Here is a 23167-nt window from a genome sequence, read left to right as displayed (position 1 = left end):
ATTCCTGAATTGCTATCGGGGGGCTGTAAATATGGGGGGGTGTCTATATACCATATTTTTCGCCCTATAGGACGCACTTTTTCCCCTCCAAAAATGAAGGGGAAATGCGTATGCGTCCTATGGGGCGAATGCAGGCTTTTGCTGAAGCCTGGAGAGCGAGAGGGGTCGGTGCGCACGACCCCTCACGCTCTCCAGGCTTCAGGAGAGCCGCACAGCCAGCCCCACAAGGTCGGGGGACAGCGGGGAGGCGGAATGGCGCCATCCTGCTGTCTCCCGATGTAGTGTGGAGGAGGCCGGCGGGGAGACGTGTGCCTGCCTGGTCTGCAGGGGGCGGTGGGGAGAAGAGCGCTTCTCCCCACTGCCCCACAAGCTCCGGGGACAGCAGGGAGGCGCAGCGCGTCTTCCCGCTGTCCCCGGACCTGGCCTGCAGCGGGCAGTGGGGAGAAGAGCGCTTCTCCCCACTGCCCCACAAGCTCCGGGGACAGCAGGGAGGCGCAGCGCGTCTTCCCGGAGCTTGTGGGGCTGGCAGTGGGGAGAAGCGCGCTTCTCCCCACTGCCAGCCCCACAAGTTCCGGTGACGGGGGGGAGGCGCAGCGCGTCTTCCCGCTGTCCCCGGACCTGGCCTGCAGGCGGGCAGTGGGGAGAAGAGCGCTTCTCCCCACTGCCAGCCCCACAGGTTCCGGGGACGGGGGGGAGGCGCAGCGCGTCTTCCCGCTGTCCCCGGACCTGGCCTGCAGGCGGGCAGTGGGGAGAAGAGCGCTTCTCCCCACTGCCAGCCCCACAGGTTCCGGGGACGGGGGGGAGGCGCAGCGCGTCTTCCCGCTGTCCCCGGACCTGGCCTGCAGGCGGGCAGTGGGGAGAAGAGCGCTTCTCCCCACTGCCAGCCCCACAAGCTCCGGGGACAGCAGGGAGGCGCAGCGCGTCTTCCCGCTGTCCCCGGACCTGGCCTGCAGGCGGGCAGTGGGGAGAAGAGCGCTTCTCCCCACTGCCAGCCCCACAGGTTCCGGGGACGGGGGGGAGGCGCAGCGCGTCTTCCCGCTGTCCCCGGACCTGGCCTGCAGGCGGGCAGTGGGGAGAAGAGCGCTTCTCCCCACTGCCAGCCCCACAAGCTCCGGGGACAGCAGGGAGGCGCAGCGCGTCTTCCCGCTGTCCCCGGACCTGGCCTGCAGGCGGGCAGTGGGGAGAAGAGCGCTTCTCCCCACTGCCCCACAAGCTCCGGGGACAGCAGGCGAGGCGCAGCGCGTCTTCCCGCTGTCCCCGGACCTGGCCTGCAGGCGGGCAGTGGGGAGAAGAGCGCTTCTCCCCACTGCCAGCCCCACAGGTTCCGGGGACGGGGGGGAGGCGCAGCGCGTCTTCCCGCTGTCCCCGGACCTGGCCTGCAGGCGGGCAGTGGGGAGAAGAGCGCTTCTCCCCACTGCCAGCCCCACAAGCTCCGGGGACAGCAGGGAGGCGCAGCGCGTCTTCCCGCTGTCCCCGGACCTGGCCTGCAGGCGGGCAGTGGGGAGAAGAGCGCTTCTCCCCACTGCCAGCCCCACAAGCTCCGGGGACAGCAGGGAGGCGCAGCGCGTCTTCCCGCTGTCCCCGGACCTGGCCTGCAGGCGGGCAGTGGGGAGAAGAGCGCTTCTCCCCACTGCCAGCCCCACAGGCTCCGGGGACAGCAGGGAGGCGCAGCGCGTCTTCCCGCTGTTCCCGGAGCTTGTGGGGCTGGCAGTGGGGAGAAGCGCTCTTCTCCCCACTGCCAGCCCCACAAGTTCCGGGGACGGGGGGGAGGCGCAGCGCGTCTTCCCGCTGTCCCCGGACCTGGCCTGCAGGCGGGCAGTGGGGAGAAGAGCGCTTCTCCCCACTGCCAGCCCCACAGGTTCAGGGGACAGCGGGGAGGCGCAGCGCGTCTTCCCGCTGTCCCCGGACCTGGCCTGCAGGCGGGCAGTGGGGCGAAGAGCGCTTCTCCCCACTGCCAGCCCCACAAACTCCGGGGACAGCGGGGAGGCGCAGCGCGTCTTCCCGCTGTCCCCGGACCTGGCCTGCAGGCGGGCAGTGGGGAGAAGAGCGCTTCTCCCCACTGCCAGCCCCACAGGTTCCGGGGACGGGGGGGAGGCGCAGCGCGTCTTCCCGCTGTCCCCGGACCTGGCCTGCAGGCGGGCAGTGGGGAGAAGAGCGCTTCTCCCCACTGCCAGCCCCACAAGCTCCGGGGACAGCAGGGAGGCGCAGCGCGTCTTCCCGCTGTCCCCGGACCTGGCCTGCAGGTGGGCAGTGGGGAGAAGAGCGCTTCTCCCCACTGCCAGCCCCACAGGCTCCGGGGACAGCAGGGAGGTGCAGCGCGTCTTCCCGCTGTTCCCGGAGCTTGTGGGGCTGGCAGTGGGGAGAAGCGCTCTTCTCCCCACTGCCAGCCCCACAAGTTCCGGGGACGGGGGGGAGGCGCAGCGCGTCTTCCCGCTGTCCCCGGACCTGGCCTGCAGGCGGGCAGTGGGGAGAAGAGCGCTTCTCCCCACTGCCAGCCCCACAAGCGGCTTGAGCGAAAATAAAATCCCCCCCCCCCAAAAAAACTTGGTGCGTCCTATGGGGCCAAAAATACAGTATGTACTGTGTGTACATATATGTGTTTGTTTGTCTGTTTATATGTGTGTGTAGGTACTGTTTATGTGTGTGCTGTATATGTGTGTGTGTGTGTGTACATGGGTGTATGTACTGCATAATATATTTGTGTGTGTGTACTGTATATAGGTGTGTATATATATAAACATAAAGACACACAGACGTATATTTATATTTGTGTATATGTGTGTGTGTATGTACTGTTTATATAGGTGTATGTATACACACTATATATATATATGTGTGTTTGTTTATATGTGTGTATGTACTGTAGATGTGTGTGCGTGTATGTACTGTGTGTGTTTGTGCGTGTGCGTGTGTGTGTGTACTGCATAATATATGTTTGTGCGTATGTATGTACTGCATAATGTATATGTGTGTGTGTATTGTATATATGTGTGTATATATATAAACATAAAGACACGTATATTTATATGTTTATATGTGTGTGTGTGTGTACTGCTTATATAGGTGTATGTACACACACACACACACACTGTATATATATATGTGTGTGTGTGTGTGTGTGTGTGTACTGTATATATATGTATGTGTACTGTGTATATGTGTGTCTATGTATTGTATATATGCAGTATATCTGTGTGTGTGTGTACTGTATATATATGTATGTGTACTGTGTATATGTGTGTCTATGTATTGTATATATGCAGCATATCTGTGTGTGCATGTACTGTATATATATGTGTGTGTATGTACTGTGCGTGTGTGTATGTATGTATGTATATATTTATTTATATATGTATGTATGTACTGTAGATGTGTGTGTGCGTGTGTGTGTGTGTATATATGCAGTATATCTGTGTGTGTGTGTGCATGCATATATATGTGTGTGTTTATATGTGTGTATGTACTGTGTGTATATATATATGTATGTACTGTAGATGTGTGTGTGTATATGTATATATGTGTGTGTGTGTGTGTGTGTGTATATATATGTATATGTGTGTGTGTGTGTGTACTGTATATATATGTATGTGTACTGTGTATATGTGTGTCTATGTATTGTATATATGCAGTATATCTGTGTGTGCATGTACTGTATATATATGTGTGTGTATGTACTGTGCGTGTGTGTATGTATGTATGTATATATTTATATATGTATGTATGTACTGTAGATGTGTGTGTGCGTGTGTGTGTATATATGCAGTATATCTGTGTGTGTGTGTGTGTGCATGCATATATATGTGTGTGTTTATATGTGTGTATGTACTGTGTGTATATATATATGTATGTACTGTAGATGTGTGTGTGTATATGTATATGTGTGTGTGTGTGTGTGTGTGTATATATATGTATATGTGTGTGTATATATAAACATTAAAAAATGTAACTAAAACTAAATAAATAATAAAGGTCATAATAAAGGCCAAGAGAAGTGTCTGGCAGTCATGCATGGATATTTGTGTACATAAAAAAAAAATCATCACAAATGAAAAACTAGACAGTCATGCTGACGCTCCTCACCTGCTCTGCGCCCCAATGGCAGCCTTGGGCATCCAGTTGTGCCAGATGCAGAACAGCCCATCTAGGAAGAAAATAAAGAAGAAAATACAGCTTTGGTCTGTTCTTTTGATCTACCTTGGCCAACTCCTAGCCTCCGAGGCAGCTCTTCTGAAAAACCCAGAAGAGAACAACCACCAAACCCACAAACCCACACACAGACCTCCTCCCTGCAACAAAGGCCACAGGCACACAAACCCACCTGCCTCAGATATACAGAAGAGATCCTAAAAGATATGTCTCCTTCCATTTACACTAGAGATCATTCGAACAATGCTGATTGGGGGGGGGGGTCTGTTTCAATTGCTACTCTCTGCTGCTTTGTTTCGTTATTTATTTTAAGCCCCCATACACAGCTTGGAAAGCATATAAAGCATTACTGGAATAGAAATTAATACAGTGGTGCCTCGCAAGACGATATTAATTCGTTCCGCAAGTTTTTTCGTCTTGCGAGTTTTTCGTCTTGCGAAGCACGGTTTCCCATAGGAATGCATTGAAAATCAATCAATGCGTTCCTATGGAAACCACCTTCAGACCAGGTCCGGGGACAGTCTGTCCCCCGACCTCTTCTGAAGGCTGGGGGGGGGGGGGCAAGGGCTTTTTTTCCCACCGCCAGCCTTCAGAAGGCTGTTCTGAAGGCTGGCGGTGGGAAGAAAAGCCCTTCTCCCCACCTCCCGCCCCGCAAGCTCCGGGGACAGGAGGGCTTTGCTATCGACCGCCAGCATTTTAAAAGCCCCCGGGACAGCGGATTTTAAAAAGCTGGCAGGCGGCAGCGAAGCCTCCGCTGTCCTGGGGCGATTTTAAAATGCTGGCGGGCGGCAGCGAAGCTTTCGCTGCCAACCCCCAGCATTTTAAAAGTCCCTGGGACAGCGGAGATCTCTCTGCCGTTTCTCCGCTATCCCGACAGCTTTTGAAGGCAGGCGGGGGGGAGCAAAGACTTTCACCCCCCGCCGGCCTTTAGAAGAGGTCCAGGACCCCTTCTGAAGGCTGGCGGAGGGCGAAAGTCTTTGCTCCCCCCCCCGCCTGCCTTCAAAAGCCATCGGGATAGCGGAGAAACGCGCTGCGCTACTCCACTATCCCGGGAAGGCAGGCGGTGGGCGAAAGTCTTTGCTCCCGACGGCCAGCATTTTAAAAGCGGTCCGGGATAGCGGGAAAGTGCAGTGCAATTCCCTGTTATCCCGGACTGCTTTTAAAATGCTGGCGGTGGGGAGCAAAGCCTTTTGGCCCCCGCCGGCCTTCCTGGACCTCTTCTGAAGGCCGGAGGGGGGCGAAAGGCTTTGCTCCCCACCGCCAGCATTTAAAAGAGGTCCCCGGAGATTTCCCTATGGGCTTTCTTCTTGCAAAGCAAGCCCATAGGGAAATTCGTCTTGCGGAACGACTCAAAAACGGAAAACTCTTTCGTCTTGCGAGTTTTTCGTTTTGCGAGGCGTTCGTCTTGCGGGGCACCACTGTACTAAAGTAAACCGTGACCCTGTGTGGCCATTACTGGAATAAACATCAATAGGAAAGTAAACAGTGACCCTGTGTGGCCAGGGCTGGAATAGAATTCATGATAATTTCTAGGTGTAAGTTATTTCCAATTAGGAATTTGAATCTGGCTTTTTAATTATTTCCCCTTTCAAACTTTTAATTTATCTCATTTATTTTATTTGGACTCGGAAGCATACAAATGAACTTGATCTCAATGGATCCAGAATTAGTACCTGGCCCATTGATGTAGCCAAGGGGGAGCGGGGGGGGGGGCAGCACTAGAAATCCTTAACCATCTGACCAATTCCATTGGCTCTGTCCCCCTTTCCAAAGTCCTGCCCTCCAACAAAGACCCTGGCTATGCTGATGACCTGGCCCCAAGCTTCCTGGCTGAGTCGCATTTCTCAACATTTCACATTATGTGTAGTTTCAGGATTCTTCACATTAACACCAATTCTGGTTTTGAGAAGACTAATAGCTAACCAAACTTGAAGCAACCTTCTCTCCCACCACAAAGTACTTCTCCCGTCAAGGTCATAGCCTCAAAGGGAGCATTTCCTTCAGAAAAATGAATTTCACAACTTTTAGTTCAGCCCCAAACCTACCTCTAACCACTCAGTTCCAACTGCTGAGGAATGGAATTTTCTCAGGAATATTTTATCTGTTTGAACTGTATTTCCCCTTCGATGGCCTTGAGTCTTAGGAAGTGAGATTCATTCCTGCTCAAGGGTCTTCTTGATCTTTTGGAGCTGGAGCTTCCTTTCCCAGCAGACCCTCCCCACCAATGCATTTGCTCCCACCTCCCACAAACGGAGTGTGCGCCTCCAAGCCGAGTCTGGGGCTCCACTCTGGGGGCTTGTATTTCACGCAGTCAGGCCACGGATCACACCCTGGCCAGCACCCAGGAGATTCCCTAAGAGAAAGAGAGAACGATGGACTACCTGCTGAGGCATCCAGTGGGATCCAGTTCTGGATGATGTCCTTGTTCTGTAGGCATCCTAACCAAAAGCTGCTCTTCGGTGATCTCTGCAAGGAAACAAAAAGCAGGTCTGAATTTAGGCCACTAGCAGCAGCAAGAAGTCAGTAAGTATTTGGTCAAAACATGCATTTTGCAGTATATAAGCGCAATTTCAGCTCATATAAGCAGGCCACCTAAAGCAACAACACAAGAACATGCAGGCAATGCAACAAAGGAGACTGCTATCAGGATCCTATTTTTTGTTCACAGGTACATCTCAGAAAAAAGTTGCAGAAGGTACTAACCCCATGGTGAATAATAATAAGAAGCTATTATTTATATCCCGCCCATCTGGCTGGGTTTCCCCAGCCACTCTGGGCGGCTTCCAACAAAACACTCAAATACAAGAACCACTTCAACATTAAAAGCTTCCCTAAACAGGGCTGCCCTCAGATGAAGGCTCCTGCAGGATTTCTATCCATAAGATCCAAAAGAGTCCCAGACATTTGTGTGTTTCCCAGCAATACTGTAAAAGACATCGATAGGAAAATAAACAGTGCCCTCGTGTGGCCAATACTGGAATAGACATCGATAGGAAAATAAACAGTGCCCTCGTGTGGCCAATACTGGAATAGACCTCGATAGGAAAATAAACAGTGCCCTCGTGTGGCCAGGACTGGAATAGACATCGATAGGGAAATAAACAGTGCCCTCGTGTGGCAAGGACTGGAATAGACATCGATAGGAGAGTAAACAGTGCCCTCGTGTGGCCAGTGCTGGTATAGACATGGATAGGAAAATAAACAGTGCTCTTGTGTGGCCAATACTGGAATAGACATCGATAGGAAAATAAACAGTGCCCTCGTGTGGCCAATACTGGAATAGACCTCGATAGGAAAATAAACAGTGCCCTCGTGTGGCCAGGACTGGAATAGACATCGATAGGGAAATAAACAGTGCCCTTTTCAGAGCAGGAATTCAGACCTAAGAAATATCAAGAATGTCGATTATTTTCCCAAGAAGGGCAAGAGGGGTCCCCGTCCAAGCAGACATAGAATATGTCCAGCCCAGATTGCAGTGGAAGAAAGAATCAAGTGGGAAAGGAGCCAGCAGACGACTAACGGGAAGAAATGTGCTTTCCCCCCTGTTTCTTCTTTCTGAAGCCCTTTCCCCAGAATCATATAATTTATTATTATTATTATTATTATTATTATGTTGCATCTAGCTGGAAGGGACCCCAATTCCAATAAATAAAAATACTATACGGTTAAGGCTGCTGCCATTACTGGAAAAGACATAAATAGGAAAATAAACAGTGCCCTCGTGTGGCCAGTGCTGGAATAGACTTCAATAGGAAAATAAACAGTGCCCTCGTGTGGCCATTACTGGAATAGACCTCAATAGGAAAATAAACAGTGCCCTCGTGTGGCCATTACTGGAATAGACATGGATAGGAAAATAAACAGTGCCCTTGTGTGGCCAGGACTGGAATAGACCTCAATAGGAAAATAAACAGTGCCCTCGTGTGGCCAGTACTGGAATAGACATAGATAGGAAAATAAACAGTAGGAAAATAAAATGCCACCCCTGGAACCTGAGTGAATATCAAGCGTGGGTTGTGTCCAGGAACCTGGGGGATTTCTTTCCCGTGTGCGCATGTTTTCCTCTTTAAATCAACAGCCCATGCAGGTTTCCAGCTCTTAAGGCTATCGAGAGGTATCTGAAGAAGTGTGCATGCACACGAAAGCTCTATCTAAAACTAACTTAGTTGGTCTTTAAGGTGCTACTGGAAGGAATTTTTTTATTTTGTTTTGAGATTAGCCTGGCCCTCTCAGAAAAATATGGTACCTGGTTAAAGCAATGGTTCATCTGAAGAAATTCAGTTTTCCACCCATTGCTGTGTCCCCTTTAGATGGCCTAACAAGAAAAGGAAAAGGAAACAAACCTCACCAACGTGTGGGGAAGCCAGGAGGTGCCAATCAAAGAAATAAAAACACTTTCCTGTATTTTTACTGTATTTTTACTGTGCTAGTTAGGCGGGGTCGGTGTGATATATCAGGACTGGGGGGGTTTAAAAATGTTCTTAAATGTTATGTGTATATTTCTATTTTTCCCCTTTTACCTTCATGTCTGCAGCTGACTTTTCCTCCACCTCCTCTTCTCCCTTCTTCCGGCGAAGTTTCTTCCTCCTCCTCCTTTTCAGAGAAGGAATTCAGACCTAAGAAATATCAGTAATGTCCATTATTTTCCCAAGAAGGGCAAGAGGGGTCCCCGTCCAAGCAGACATAGAATATGTCCAGCCCAGATTGCAGTGGAAGAAAGAATCAAGTGGGAAAGGAGCCAGCAGACGACTAACGGGAAGAAATGTGCTTTCCCCCCGGTTTATTCTTTCTGAAGCCCTTTCCAAAGAATCATATAATTTATTATTATTATTATTATTATTATTATTATGCATCTAGCTGGAAGGGACCCCAAGGGTCATCCAGTCCAACCCGCCGCAAGGCAGGAATCTACAAAAGAACCACAAGGAAACTGCATTTAATAAAAAGTGGAGGAATTGGGATCTTGAGGAATTAGCTGGTTACAAAACAACGGCTTCAAGCAGTGCTTCATCTGCACAATACATTGTTCAGGTTCAGTTTCCAATACATTAAGGGTGGCCTGAGGGGGAAAGCAATGGAGATTTGCACTTTATTTTATATAAATAAGAAATTAATTATTATTATTAGCATCACAGCCAGTTACTCTGGTGTTGCTGTAGCTAAGGGGAGCTTCCCCAACCCAATTCCAATAAATTAAAATACTATACGGTTAAGGCTGTTGCCATTACTGGAAAAGACATCGATAGGAAAATAAACAGTACCCTCGTGTGGCCAGTACTGGAATAGACATGGATAGGAAAATAAACAGTGCCCTCGGGTGGCCAGTACTGGAATAGACATGGATAGGAAAATAAACAGTGCCCTCGGGTGGCCATTACTGGAATAGACATCGATAGGAAAATAAACAGTGCCCCCGTGTGGCCATTACTGGAATAGACATAGATAGGAAAATAAACAGTGACCCCGTGTGGCCATTACTGGAATAGACATAGATAGGAAAATAAACAGTGCCCTCGTGTGGCCATTACTGGAAGAGACATGGTTAGGAAAATAAACAGTGCCCTCGTGTGGCCAGTACTGGAATAGACATCGAAAGGAAAATAAACAGTGCCCTCGTGTGGCCAGTACTGGAATAGACATCGAAAGGAAAATAAACAGTGCCCTCGTGTGGCAAGGACTGGAATAGACATCGATAGGAGAGTAAACAGTGCCCTCGTGTGGCCAGTGCTGGTATAGAATTCATGATAATTTCTAGGTGTAAGTTATTTCCACGCAGGAATTTGAATATGGCTCTAAAATTATTTCCCCTTTCAAACTTTTGATTTATCTCCTTTGGATTCTGAAGCCTACAAATGAGCTTTACCTCCTTTTATCATCACAACAACATGTTTTTGTCCTGATTTATGATTAATAAACCCATGGTTCCACAAGCCTCACACCACTCTCTGTGCGCCGTTAGCTCGGCTTATATGTTCTGGCTTTTAAGCCTGGGTCGCAGATTTACGTCTGAGCAGAGGCAGGTGGGTCTTGGCAGCAGGACGGCTGGAAGGGGACAATCCTGCTGGGGGTGGTCAGCTGGCCTTGCACCCCTCTGCCTGCCGACAACCACACCTCCCTTCAAGGAAGGCTCTTTCCCTTTCTTCTTGAGATATCGGGAAGGGACTCCAACCTCACCCCCTTTGTATCCCCAGCCCAGCTGGACGCTGCCCTCTTCAAAGGCCCTTGGAGGGCGATTGAGGGATCCACTGAGGGATCCACCCTTCTCCTGCAGCTGCCCCCCTTGCCATCCCCTTTGGCTGCCTGAAGTTCTCGGGGTGACTGCTCATCTGCTAACAACATTTATACCTCCAGGCAAAACAGAAAGCAATGGAGGGTTGCCATTAAAGCTGGGGTCTTCTAGATCCAAAGTGTTTTGGATGCTCCATGAGACAAATCAGCCAGCTCCCTGCCTCAAGTATTTGAATGCCCAGTGAATTCAAATATTATCCTTTGTGTGCTAGTGGACCCCTTTGGGATGCTAATTCATCTCCGCTTGGATTATGTGGATAAATCTATAGGTGAAAGAATCAATTATCTGGTTAAAGCAATGGTTCACTGGAAGAAATTAAGTTTTCAAGACATTGCTTTGTCCCCTTTAGATAGTCTAACAAGAACAGGAAAAAGGAGACAAACCTCACCAACATGGCAGAAGCCAGGAGGTGCTGCCCTACCCCAATCAAATAAATAAAAACACTTTACTGTATTTTTACTGTGCTGGTTAGGGGGGTCGGTGTGATATATTGTTTAAAAATGTTCTTTAGTGTTATATGTATATTTCTATTTTTTCCCCTTGTACCTTCATGCCTGCAGCTGACTTTTCCTCCACCTCCTCTTCTCCCTGCATCATGCAAAGTTTCCTCTTCCTCCTCCTCCTTTTCAGAGCAGGAATTCAGACCTAAGAAATATCAATAATGTCAATTATTTTCACAAGAAGGGAAAGAGGTCCATGTCAAAGCAGATCCATAATATTTCAAGCCCAGATTAAAGTGGAAGAAAGAATCAAGTGGGAAAGGAGCCAGCAGACGACTAACGGGAAGAAATGTGCCCCCCCCCCCCGTTTCTTCTTTCTGAAGCCCTTTCCCAAGAATCATATAATGGTGCATCAAGCTGGAAGGGACCCCAAGGGTCATCCAGTCCAACCCACCGCAAGGCAGGAATCTGCAAAGGAACTGCAAGGAAACTGCATTTAATAAATAGTGGAGGAATTGGGATCTTGAGGAATTAGCTGGTTACAAAACAACGGCTTCAAGCAGTGCTTCATCTGCACAATACATTGTTCAGGTACAGTTTCCAATACATTAAAGGCGGCCTGAGAGGGAAAGCAATGGAGATCTGCACTTTATTTTATATAAATAAGAAATGATTATTATTTTCACAGCCAGTTTCTCTGGAGTTGCTTCTCCCCACGCCCCAATTCAAATAAATAAAAATACTATACTGTTAAGGCTTAGGGGGGGAAGAGGCCATGTCCCACTTGGGTGGGTGTGATTAATAAAAATAATAATAATAATTTAACATTTAATGATACTCATAATTTATTACTCTTTCCCAGCCAACAGCAGGATATTTTTAAAAAACGAGAAAACGTCATATACTCCAAACTTGCCTCACCCTTTTATAAGAATAACCATGATAATTGTTGGCAAGTTTTGGGATGGGATATGTCAGATAATATTATTATTATTATTATTATTATTATCATTATTATTAATAAGGCTTTCCTTGGCCAAGAATCCCTTCCTGGAGTCCCTTTTTGAGGGGAAAAGGGTTTTGGAATGGAGGAAAGTGGCAAAGGAGGGGATTTGATATGATTTTTACAGCTGTCAAGTGGTTAGGATACACTCAGGCATCAGATTTGTAACATGTCGTCTGTCATTTCTGCAACAAATACATTGTTTCAGATACAGTTTCCAAGATACAGTTCGAATAAATAAAAATATTATGCTGTTAAGGCCATGTCCCCCTTGGGTGTATGGGTGGGGTTTATAATAATTATAACAATAATAATTTAACATTTAATGATAATAATAATAATGTACTGCTTTTTCCCAGCCGCCAACAGAATATTTAAAAAATGATAAAACATCATATGCGACAAACTTCCCTCAGCCTTTTATCAGAATAACCATTATAATAATAAGGATAGGAATTGAAAAATGAAGAAAAATCCTCATTTATTCTCCTTTCCCAGCCGCTCCCCACAGAATATTAAAAATGCGACAAAACATACTATATTACAAACTTTGCCTCCTTTTCTAATAATAATAATAATAATAATCATGATTTAAAATGAAATGCTCATAATAATTGATTGTTGTTTTCAAGCATGAAAAAGGCGCCCAAAGGGCGCAGGAAACAGCTGAGGAGAAGCAGCTGAGAAACAGCTGGGAGAAGAAAAAGCGGGAAAGGGCTGGCCCCGCCCACCGCCCGGCCTGGGATTGGCCCAAAGGCCCACCTATCGTAGCCAAGATTGGATTGAGCGAGGGAGTTGCTAGGGCGGCCATTTTGGATAAGGGCAAGGGGACTGGAAAGAGGGAGGGGGAAGAAAGGGCGGAAGAGGCAGCAGCGCCGCCATGTTGGTTGAGGGCAGTGGGGCCTAGACTAGATTTCTGCATTTCAGGGGTCAGACTAGACGCCTCTTGTGGTCCCTGCAGGGAGGAAAGGCTGCAGGGATCCCCCCCAAAAAATCCCTTCTGGGAGGGTTAGACAGAGATAGGAAAATAAACAGTGACCCCGTGTGGCCATTACTGGAATAAACACCCTTCTGAGTAATACCCCTCCCCACCTTCTCACTATATAGAAGGGTCTGGTGACTTCTGTTTCAGTGTATCTGAAGAAGTGTGCATGCACACGAAAGCTCATACCTAGAACTAACTTAGTTGGTCTTTAAGGTGATACTGGAAGGAATTTTTTGTTTTGTTGTGCCCTCGTGTGGCCAGAACTGGAATAGACCTCAATAGGAAAATAAACAGTGCCCTCGTGTGGTCAGGACTGCAATAGAGCTCAATAGGAAAATAAACAGTGCCCTCGTGTGGCCAGAACTGAGATAGACCTCAATAGGAAAATAAACAGTGCCCTCGTGTGGCCAGGACTGGAATAGAGCTCAATAGGAAAATAAACAGTGCCCTCGTGTGGCCAGAACTGGAATAGACCTCAATAGGAAAATAAACAGTGACCCCGTGTGGCCATTACTGGAATAGAGATGAATAGGAAAATAAACAGTGACCCCCTGTGGCCATTACTGGAATAGACATGAATAGGAAAATAAACAGTGCCCTCGTGTGGCCAGTACTGGAATAGACATCAATACTGGAAAGAGGGCAAGGGGCCGGAGGGGGGAAGAAAGGACGTTAGAGGTGGCGGCGGAGGCGCCATGTTGGTTGAGGGCATCAGGGGCTAGACTAGATTTCTGCATCTCTGCATTTCAGGGATCAGACTAGATGCTTCTGGGGGTCCTTGCGGAGAAGGAAGGCCGGAGGGACCCCCCCAAAAAAAATCTCCTCTGGGAGGAGTCCCAACAGTGCCTAAGGGGCCTGGCTTCTCCTCATTATTACATATTGATGTTATGTTATTATATTATATAATTATATATCCTGTCATTTTATCCAGGCACCCCCAACCTGCAGCCCTCCAGATGTTTTGGACTACAATTCCCATCATCCCTGACTGCTGGTGCTGTTTGCTAGTGATCATGGGAGTTGTAGTCCCAAAACATCTGGAGGACCACAGATTGGGGGTGCCTGGATCCATAAGCTGCCGGGAGTCCCTGTCTGGGTTTGCTGGGAATGCGTGCTATTAATGATAATAATAATGATGATAACGAGGAGGATGCTTCAATTTGAAGAATCGTTACTAGTTTTGTAATGATTTCCCCATCCTAAATTTCTCAAAGCTGCCTGGGAGGAAGGGAGGGTATAGGATAATATATATACGTATTATACATATATATAGATACACACACATAATAAATATATACGTAAATATACATAATAAATATAGACATTGGCTCGACCAAATGACTTAAACCATTCCTATCAGTTTGCCAAGAATTTCTTGATGGCTCAAGATTTCTCAAAACCTCAAATGAAATGTAAAATATCCATCCTTGATCCTGTTTCTGCACCCCCAAACTATCGCTTGGTGGGGAGTTCCAAAGGAGGGAGCTGCTCTCTGCAATGGATCTTTGAGGGCAAGTCTCAGGGGGCAAGCTGGTGGATTTCGAGGGCAAGCTGAGCTGTGGCTCCAATTCGAACCCAGGACCAGAGCCAGTTGTCCCACAGGTTCTTTCCCCCCGGCGAGGCTGGTCTCTGCCCCCCAAACTCTGCTGACACCGTCCAATGCCTGCCTCTTCCCAGATCAGCAAGTGGCGGGCAGTTCCCCAGATGGTGCGGGTTGGAGAGCAAGAGGCTGGGAGGGCCTAGGATGCCAGAAGGTGCTGGCCTGCGAGTCAAGTGGCAGGGAGTTCCCAAGAAGTAGACTTCCCCACCTCCAGAGGCGAGTGGATTTCTTCGTGTCCAGTGGCAGGGAGTTCCCAAGGTGGCAAGCGCTGCAAGTCTATTCAGTCAGCTGGCAGGCGGGCCTAGATTTACAAAGGGAATTTTCGCCCCGCAAGAGGGCGGAACTCGAACCTGCAGCTTCAGCTCTAGCAAGGGATTTCAGCGGAGGGAGGGATGCCCTCGAAGGGGTGGTGTCGCCATAGACTTTTCACATGAGAGGAATGAAATTTTTATATACAGGGCGGTTCACAGACCAATGAACAAATATTAATGAACAAATAGCATTTCTTATTATCATTTTTGTATTATCTTTTCCTATTCTTTATATTGTCACGGCGTTGGGTTGGGGGAACGGTGCCGGGTTCGAGTTTGGGGCAGCATGTGCACCCCCCTCTCTCGGGCGCAGGTGGCGATGGAGGGGCTGTGCCGTCCTGTGGCGCCTGATGACCTGGAGGTAAGTCTTGGGAGTTGTAGCGCCGCGTGACCAAAGGGTTCCGGGTGCAAAAGAGGGCCAGGGGATCAACAGCTCTGGCTTCTCATGCGATTTGGAATCCGGCTCCTGCGGCTGGAGGAAGCCCCATGGCGACTGACGGAGCTGGGATTGGGCCGGGCCGGGCACCGACGGTGAGTCTCGCACGCTGTACCCCCATGCGTCTGGGGCGGGAGGCTTACGACCCTGCGAGGTGGGCCAAGGGGATCGGAAGGAAGCGTCGCAAGAACGGTTTGCTCTGAGCCGGGTCTGGGTGCGAGGAACCGGGCTTCTCTCCTGATTATCTCCATCCAGGTGGGCGGCGGGCACCATGCCGCCCGCCTCGCCAAGAAGACCCTTAAAGGCGCCGGCTGCTTCCGCTACCGCATGGCTTTCCGGGGAGAAGGCGGTGAGTTGGGTTTGGCTTGGGTCGGTGGAACTCCCTGCTGCGGGAAGGGAATTCTAGCAGAGCCTCCGACACCTGAACCCCCTGCCCACCTGACTCTGCCTTCCTTTCCCCCCGGGTGCTCCTGTCTGGCCCGCAGGGGGAGCGCACCTGGTCTGGCGGGAGGAGAGGCTTATCCTTGACAGTGGTGGCAAGTTCCAGGTAAGCCATCTCAGAAAGTCTGGGGCCTTTGGGACTGCCTGCCACTGGATGCCCTATCAAGACGTGGGGCTTTTCAGTTCGAAAAAGAGACTCCCAATTCCCCTTTGGGACTCCCTGCCACTTTGGCACGCCTCTGGGGTGAGACATTCAGCAGGTGTCGGATTCAAATTCCTTCCTGACAGGAGGAGCTGCTGCTTTGAACCCATGTCTTGCAGGCGGTGCTGGAAGCGGGCACTGGCGAGTGGTGTGGCACGGGCACCATCGCGGTGGACAATGTGGCATAAGTGGCCGGAGGCGGGTGCAAGGAGCGCCGCCAGGTGAGCGATGGTGAAGGGGAGGGGAGGTCCAATGCTTGGGGGATCCGGGGTTCGAGAGACACACGGGCATACGAAGAGAGGCGCCCCAGTTCGAGGGCATCGGCAAGGTTGCCTTTCAAGAGGGGAGGCCCTCGCACCCGGGACTCCCTGTCCCACCCCCAGCCCCAGAGGCAGCCTGGCCCTGAACTACCCGCTTTGCGTTCGCAGGACCAGGTCCGGATCGTGGAGCTGCCCGTCGGCGTGCCAACAGACTGGCCCCTTTCTCAAATTCGACAAACCAGTCAGCTCCCTGCCTCTCTAATTCACTGGGCATTCAAGTATTTGCTTGGAAATTAATTCTCTTTTTTAATTTAGGCCTCTTCCAAAACATTTATCTTAAGATGTAACGTGCAAGTTAGCATTTGGGATGGTAATAAATCTCCGCTTGGATTATGTGGATAAATCGATAGGTGGAAGAATCAATTACAGTGGTGCCCCGCAAGATGAATGCCTCGCTAAACGAAAAACCCGCAAGACGAAAGGGTTTTCTGATTTTTTAGCGGCTTCGCAAGACGAATTTCCCTATTGGCTTGCTTCGCAAGACGAAAGCCCATAGGGAAATCTCTGGGGACAGCGGGGAAGCGCAGCGCGCCTTCTCCTCTGTTCCCGGACCTGTCCTAAGGCTTGCGGTGGGAGGTCCGGGAACAGAGGGGAAGGCGCGAAGGGCTTCTCCTCTGTTCCCGGGGCTTGCGGTGGGAGGAGGGTTTTTCCTCCCCACCGCCAACATTCAGAACAGCATTCTGCATGTTGGCGGTGGGGAGGAAAGCCCTCCTCCCACCGCAAGCCTTCAGGACAGGTCCGGGAACAGAGGGGAAGGTGCGCAGCGCTTCTCCTCTGTTCCCGGGGCTTGCGGTGGGAGGAGGCATTTTTCCTCCCCACCGCCAACATTCAGAACAGCACCAACCTTCAGAAGGCTGTTCTGAAGGCTGGCGGTGGGGAGGAAAGCCCTTCTCCCCCGCCAGCCTTCAGAAGAGTTCCCGCCTAGGCTGCGGATAGCAGCCTGCTGCCCCGCGCGAGGGGCAGCAGGCTGCTATCCGCAGCTTGGAGAGCCCTCTGGACCTCTTCTGAAGGCGGGCGGGGGGCAAAAGTCTTTGCTCCCCCCCCCCCGCCTTCAAAAGCCGTCCGGGAGCATTTTAAAATCGCCCCAGGACAGCGGGTGTGTGAATTCTCTGCTGTCCCGGGGCGATTTAAAAGCCCCCGGGAAGGCAGGCATGGGGGACAAAGACTTTTGCCCCCCGCCGGCCTTCAGAAGAGGTCCAGGATCTCTTCTGAAGGCTGGAGGGGGGCAAAAGTCTTTGTCCCCCATGCCTGCCTTCCCGGGGGCTTTTAAATCGCCCCGGGACAGCAGAGAATTCATCCGCTGTCCCGGGGCGATTTTAAAATGCTGGCGAGCGGCAGCGTTTTAAATCGCCCCGGGACAGCAGAGAATTCATCCGCTGTCCCGGGGCGATTTTAAAATGCTGGCGAGCGGCAGCGTTTTAAAATCGCCCTGGGACAGCGGAGAAGTCTCCACTGTCCCGGGGGCTTTTAAAATGCTGGGGGACGGCAGCGAAGCCTTCGCTGCCGCCTGCCAGCGTTTTAAGATCCCCCGGGACAGCGGAGAAGTCTCCACTGTCCCGGGAAGGCAGGCGGGGGGAAACAAATACTTCCCCCCCCCGCCCGCCGGCCTTCAGAAGAGGTCGGGGTGAAGGGGTACAGTTAGGGTTACCCCAGAAAGCCCTAAAAAAACCTGTTTGTGAATCCCCCCCCCCCAGCCAGGCCTCGGCGTACGCATTTTAAAAACTGCATTTTCCTCTAAGACAAAAAGCATGAGCTAAGCAGTCCTCTGTAACAAAAACGCTGTAACAAACCCATAGCTGAGAACAGTAAAAGCTTTCGCTTCCCAGATCCCAGATAACCTTGTCCCGGTACATTGATTTGCAACATACTTCCGGGAGGAGAGCCAGAGAACGAAAAGCAACATTTCTATGTAAGAATCTGTGAAGGGGGAGAGGAAAAAAGGGGTTTGGAAAAAGGATAAAACCTGCTTGTAAAATGTTTTCGGTGCGGCCTGTCTTTTTGTGAACTGAATCACACAGGTGCCTCTGCCCCCCCCCCCCCGGATGGCAGAATAAAACGCTCTTTCTCTGGATTAACCCCTTGGTGTTGTTTGACTCCTTTTGTCTCTGCTCGGGTGCAACAATTATTCCTACCCATGGATTAAAAAGGCTACAGGGGGACAGACTGTCCCCGGACCTGGTCTGAAGGCGGTTTCCATAGGAACGCATTGATTGATTTTCAATGCATTCCTATGGGAAACCGTGCTTCGCAAGACGAAAAACTCGCAAGACGAAAAGACTTGCGGAACGAATTAATTTCGTCTTGCGAGGCACCACTGTACCTGGTTGATCTGAAGAAATTAAGTTTTCAACCAATTGTTAGTCACCCTTAGAAAAGAAAAAAGGAGACCTCACCAACATGGGGGAAGCCAGAAGGTTTTGCCCTACCCCAGTCAAATAAATAACAACACTTTACTGTATTTTTACTGTACTGTACTGTGATGGTTAGGGGGGGGGTCGGTGTGATATATCAGGACTGGGGGGGTTTAAAAATGTTCTTTAGTGTTATATGTATATTTCTATTTTTTCCCCTTTTACCTTCATGCCTGCAGCTGACCTGTCCTCCACCTCCTCTTCTCCCTTCATCAGGCGAAGTTTCTTCCTCCTCCTCCTTTTCAGAGCAGGAATTCAGACCTAAGAAATATCAAGAATGTCGATTATTTTCCCAAGAAGGGCAAGAGGGGTCCCCGTCCAAGCAGACATAGAATATTTCCAGGCCAGATTGCAGTAGAAGAAAGAATCAAGTGGGAAAGGAGCCAGCAGACGACTAACGGGAAGAAATGTGCTTTCCCCCCGGTTTATTCTTTCTGAAGCCCTTTCCCAAGAATCATATAATTTATTATTATTATTATTATTATTATTATTATTATTATTATTATTATTATGCATCTAGCTGGAAGGGCCCCCAAGGGTCATCCAGTCCAACCCGCCGCAAGGCAGGAATCTGCGAAGGAACCAGAAGGAAACTATATTTAATAAAAAGTGGAGGAATTGGGATCTTGAGGAATTAGCTGGTTAAAAAACAACGGCTTCAAGCAGTGCTTCATCTGCACAATACATTGTTCAGGTTCAGTTTCCAATACATTAAGGGTGGCCTGAGGGGGAAAGCAATGGAGATTTGCACTTTATTTTAATAAATAAGAAATTAATTATTATTATTATCATCACCACAGGCAGTTACTCTGGTGTTGCTGTAGCTAAGGGGAGCTTTCCCAACCCAATTCCAATAAATAAAAATACTATACGGTTAAGGCTGTTGCCATTACTGGAAAAGACATCGATAGGAAAATAAACAGTGCCCTCGTGTGGCCAATACTGGAATAGACCTCAATAGGAAAATAAACAGTGCCCTCGTGTGGCCAATACTGGAATAGACCTCAATAGGAAAATAAACAGTGCCCTCGTGTGGCCAATACTGGAATAGACCTCAATAGGAAAATAAACAGTGCCCTCGTGTGGCCATTACTGGAATAGACCTCAATAGGAAAATAAACAGTGCCCTCGTGTGGCCAATACTGGAATAGACCTCAATAGGAAAATAAACAGTGCCCTCGTGTGGCCAATACTGGAATAGACCTCAATAGGAAAATAAACAGTGCCCTCGTGTGGCCAGTACTGGAATAGACCTCAATAGGAAAATAAACAGTGCCCTCGTGTGGCCAATACTGGAATAGACCTCAATAGGAAAATAAACAGTGCCCTCGTGTGGCCAATACTAGAATAGACCTCAATAGGAAAATAAACAGTGCCCTCGTGTGGCCAGTACTGGAATAGACATGGATAGGAAAATAAACAGTGCCCTTGTGTGGCCAGGACTGGAATAGACCTCAATAGGAAAATAAACAGTGCCCTCGTGTGGCCAGTACTGGAATAGACATAGATAGGAAAATAAACAGTAGGAAAATAAAATGCCACCCCTGGAACCTGAGTGAATATCAAGCGTGGGTTGTGTCCAGGAACCTGGGGGATTTCTTTCCCGTGTGCGCATGTTTTCCTCTTTAAATCAACAGCCCATGCAGGTTTCCAGCTCTTAAGGCTATCGAGAGGTATCTGAAGAAGTGTGCATGCACACGAAAGCTCTATCTAAAACTAACTTAGTTGGTCTTTAAGGTGCTACTGGAAGGAATTTTTTTATTTTGTTTTGAGATTAGCCTGGCCCTCTCAGAAAAATATGGTACCTGGTTAAAGCAATGGTTCATCTGAAGAAATTCAGTTTTCCACCCATTGCTGTGTCCCCTTTAGATGGCCTAACAAGAAAAGGAAAAGGAAACAAACCTCACCAACGTGTGGGGAAGCCAGGAGGTGCCAATCAAAGAAATAAAAACACTTTCCTGTATTTTTACTGTATTTTTACTGTGCTAGTTAGGCGGGGTCGGTGTGATATATCAGGACTGGGGGGGTTTAAAAATGTTCTTAAATGTTATGTGTATATTTCTATTTTTCCCCTTTTACCTTCATGTCTGCAGCTGACTTTTCCTCCACCTCCTCTTCTCCCTTCTTCCGGCGAAGTTTCTTCCTCCTCCTCCTTTTCAGAGAAGGAATTCAGACCTAAGAAATATCAGTAATGTCCATTATTTTCCCAAGAAGGGCAAGAGGGGTCCCCGTCCAAGCAGACATAGAATATGTCCAGCCCAGATTGCAGTGGAAGAAAGAATCAAGTGGGAAAGGAGCCAGCAGACGACTAACGGGAAGAAATGTGCTTTCCCCCCGGTTTATTCTTTCTGAAGCCCTTTCCAAAGAATCATATAATTTATTATTATTATTATTATTATTATTATTATGCATCTAGCTGGAAGGGACCCCAAGGGTCATCCAGTCCAACCCGCCGCAAGGCAGGAATCTACAAAAGAACCACAAGGAAACTGCATTTAATAAAAAGTGGAGGAATTGGGATCTTGAGGAATTAGCTGGTTACAAAACAACGGCTTCAAGCAGTGCTTCATCTGCACAATACATTGTTCAGGTTCAGTTTCCAATACATTAAGGGTGGCCTGAGGGGGAAAGCAATGGAGATTTGCACTTTATTTTATATAAATAAGAAATTAATTATTATTATTAGCATCACAGCCAGTTACTCTGGTGTTGCTGTAGCTAAGGGGAGCTTCCCCAACCCAATTCCAATAAATTAAAATACTATACGGTTAAGGCTGTTGCCATTACTGGAAAAGACATCGATAGGAAAATAAACAGTACCCTCGTGTGGCCAGTACTGGAATAGACATGGATAGGAAAATAAACAGTGCCCTCGGGTGGCCAGGACTGGAATAGACATGGATAGGAAAATAAACAGTGCCCTCGTGTGGCCAGTACTGGAATAGACATAGATAGGAAAATAAACAGTGCCCTCGTGTGGCCAGTACTGGAATAGACATAGATAGGAAAATAAACAGTGCTCTTGTGTGGCCAGTACTGGAATAGACATGGATAGGAAAATAAACAGTGCCCTCGTGTGGCCAGTACTGGAATAGACATGGATAGGAAAATAAACAGTGCCCTCGGGTGGCCATTACTGGAATAGACCTCAATAGGAAAATAAACAGTGCCCTCGTGTGGCCAGGACTGGAATAGACATAGATAGGAAAATAAACAGTGCCCTCGTGTGGCCAGGACTGGAATAGACATCGATAGGGAAATAAACAGTGCCCTCGTGTGGCCAGGACTGGAATAGACATAGATAGGAAAATAAACAGTGCCCTCGTGTGGCCAGGACTGGAATAGACATCGATAGGAAAATAAACAGTACCCTCGTGTGGCCAGTACTGGAATAGACATGGATAGGAAAATAAACAGTGCCCTCGTGTGGCCATTACTGGAATAGACTTCAATAGGAAAATAAACAGTGCCCTCGTGTGGCCATTACTGGAATAGACCTCAATAGGAAAATAAACAGTGCCCTCGTGTGGCCATAATTGGAATAGACCTCAAAAGGAAAATAAACAGTGCCCTCGTGTGGCCATTACTGGAATAGACCTCAATAGGAAAATAAACAGTGCCCTCGTGTGGCCATAATTGGAATAGACCTCAAAAGGAAAATAAACAGTGCCCTCGTGTGGCCATAACTGGAATAGACCGCAAAAGGAAAATAAACAGTGCCCTCGTGTGGCCAGTACTGGAATATACATCGATAGGAAAATAAACAGTGCCCTCGTGTGGCAAGGACTGGAATAGACTTCAATAGGAAAATAAACAGTGCCCTCGGGTGGCCATTACTGGAATAGACCTCAATAGGAAAATAAACAGTGCCCTCGTGTGGCCATAACTGGAATAGACCTCAATAGGAAAATAAACAGTGCCCTCGTGTGGCCAGTACTGGAATAGACATAGATAGGAAAATAAACAGCGACGTCGTGTGGCCATTACTGGAATAGACATAGATAGGAAAATAAACAGTGCCCTCGTGTGGCCAGTACTGGAATAGACATAGATAGGAAAATAAACAGTGAACCCGTGTGGCCATTACTGGAATAGACATGGATAGGAAAATAAACAGTAGGAAAATAAAATCCCACTCATGAAACCCGAGTGAATATCAAGCGTGGGTTGTGTCCAGGAACCTGGGGGATTTCTTTCCCGTGTGTGCATGTTTTCCTCTTTAAATCAACAGCCCATGCAGGTTTCCAGCTCTTAAGGCTATCGAGATTAGCCTGGCCGTTTCAGAAAAATATGGTACCTGGTTAAAGCAATGGTTCATCTGAAGAAATTCAGTTTTCCACCCATTGCTTTGTCCCCTTTAGATGGCCTAACAAGAAAAGGAAAAGGAGACAAACCTCACCAACGTGGGGGAAGCCAGAATGTGCCAATCAAAAAAATAAAAACACTTTCCTGTATTTTTACTGTATTTTTACTGTGCTGGTTAGGCGGGGTCGGTGTGATATATCAGGACTGGGGGGGTTTAAAAATGTTCTTTAGTGTTATATGTATATTTCTATTTTTTCCCCTTTTACCTTCATGCCTGC

At 48.6% G+C, this 23167-nt stretch overlaps 2 long non-coding RNA genes across 2 annotated transcripts in view; one reads left to right on the top strand and one right to left on the bottom strand.

Annotated features, from left to right (window-relative positions):
• Positions 1-4068: 4068 nt before the first annotated feature.
• The window catches only part of LOC310835504, a 59153-nt gene continuing 40054 nt past the window's right edge, over positions 4069-23167 (bottom strand). Inside the window, exons 5-6 of the long non-coding RNA XR_014559683.1 lie at positions 6528-6612; positions 4069-4141 (exon numbers count right to left, since the gene is read on the bottom strand). This is a non-coding gene — a long non-coding RNA (uncharacterized lncRNA). The remainder of the gene's footprint in view (positions 4142-6527; positions 6613-23167) is intronic.
• LOC310835482 lies at positions 14649-16029 on the top strand. Its single transcript, XR_014559676.1, has 3 exons — positions 14649-15563; positions 15702-15757; positions 15940-16029. It is a non-coding gene; the product is annotated as an uncharacterized lncRNA (long non-coding RNA).

This window comes from Podarcis gaigeae (genome assembly GCF_964106915.1).
Source record: "Podarcis gaigeae genome assembly, chromosome: 18".
In the NCBI taxonomy this organism is placed as follows: Eukaryota; Metazoa; Chordata; class Lepidosauria; order Squamata; family Lacertidae; genus Podarcis; species Podarcis gaigeae.
The sequence above is the reverse complement of the archived record's forward strand: the minus strand, read 5'-3'. Positions and strand labels throughout refer to the sequence as shown.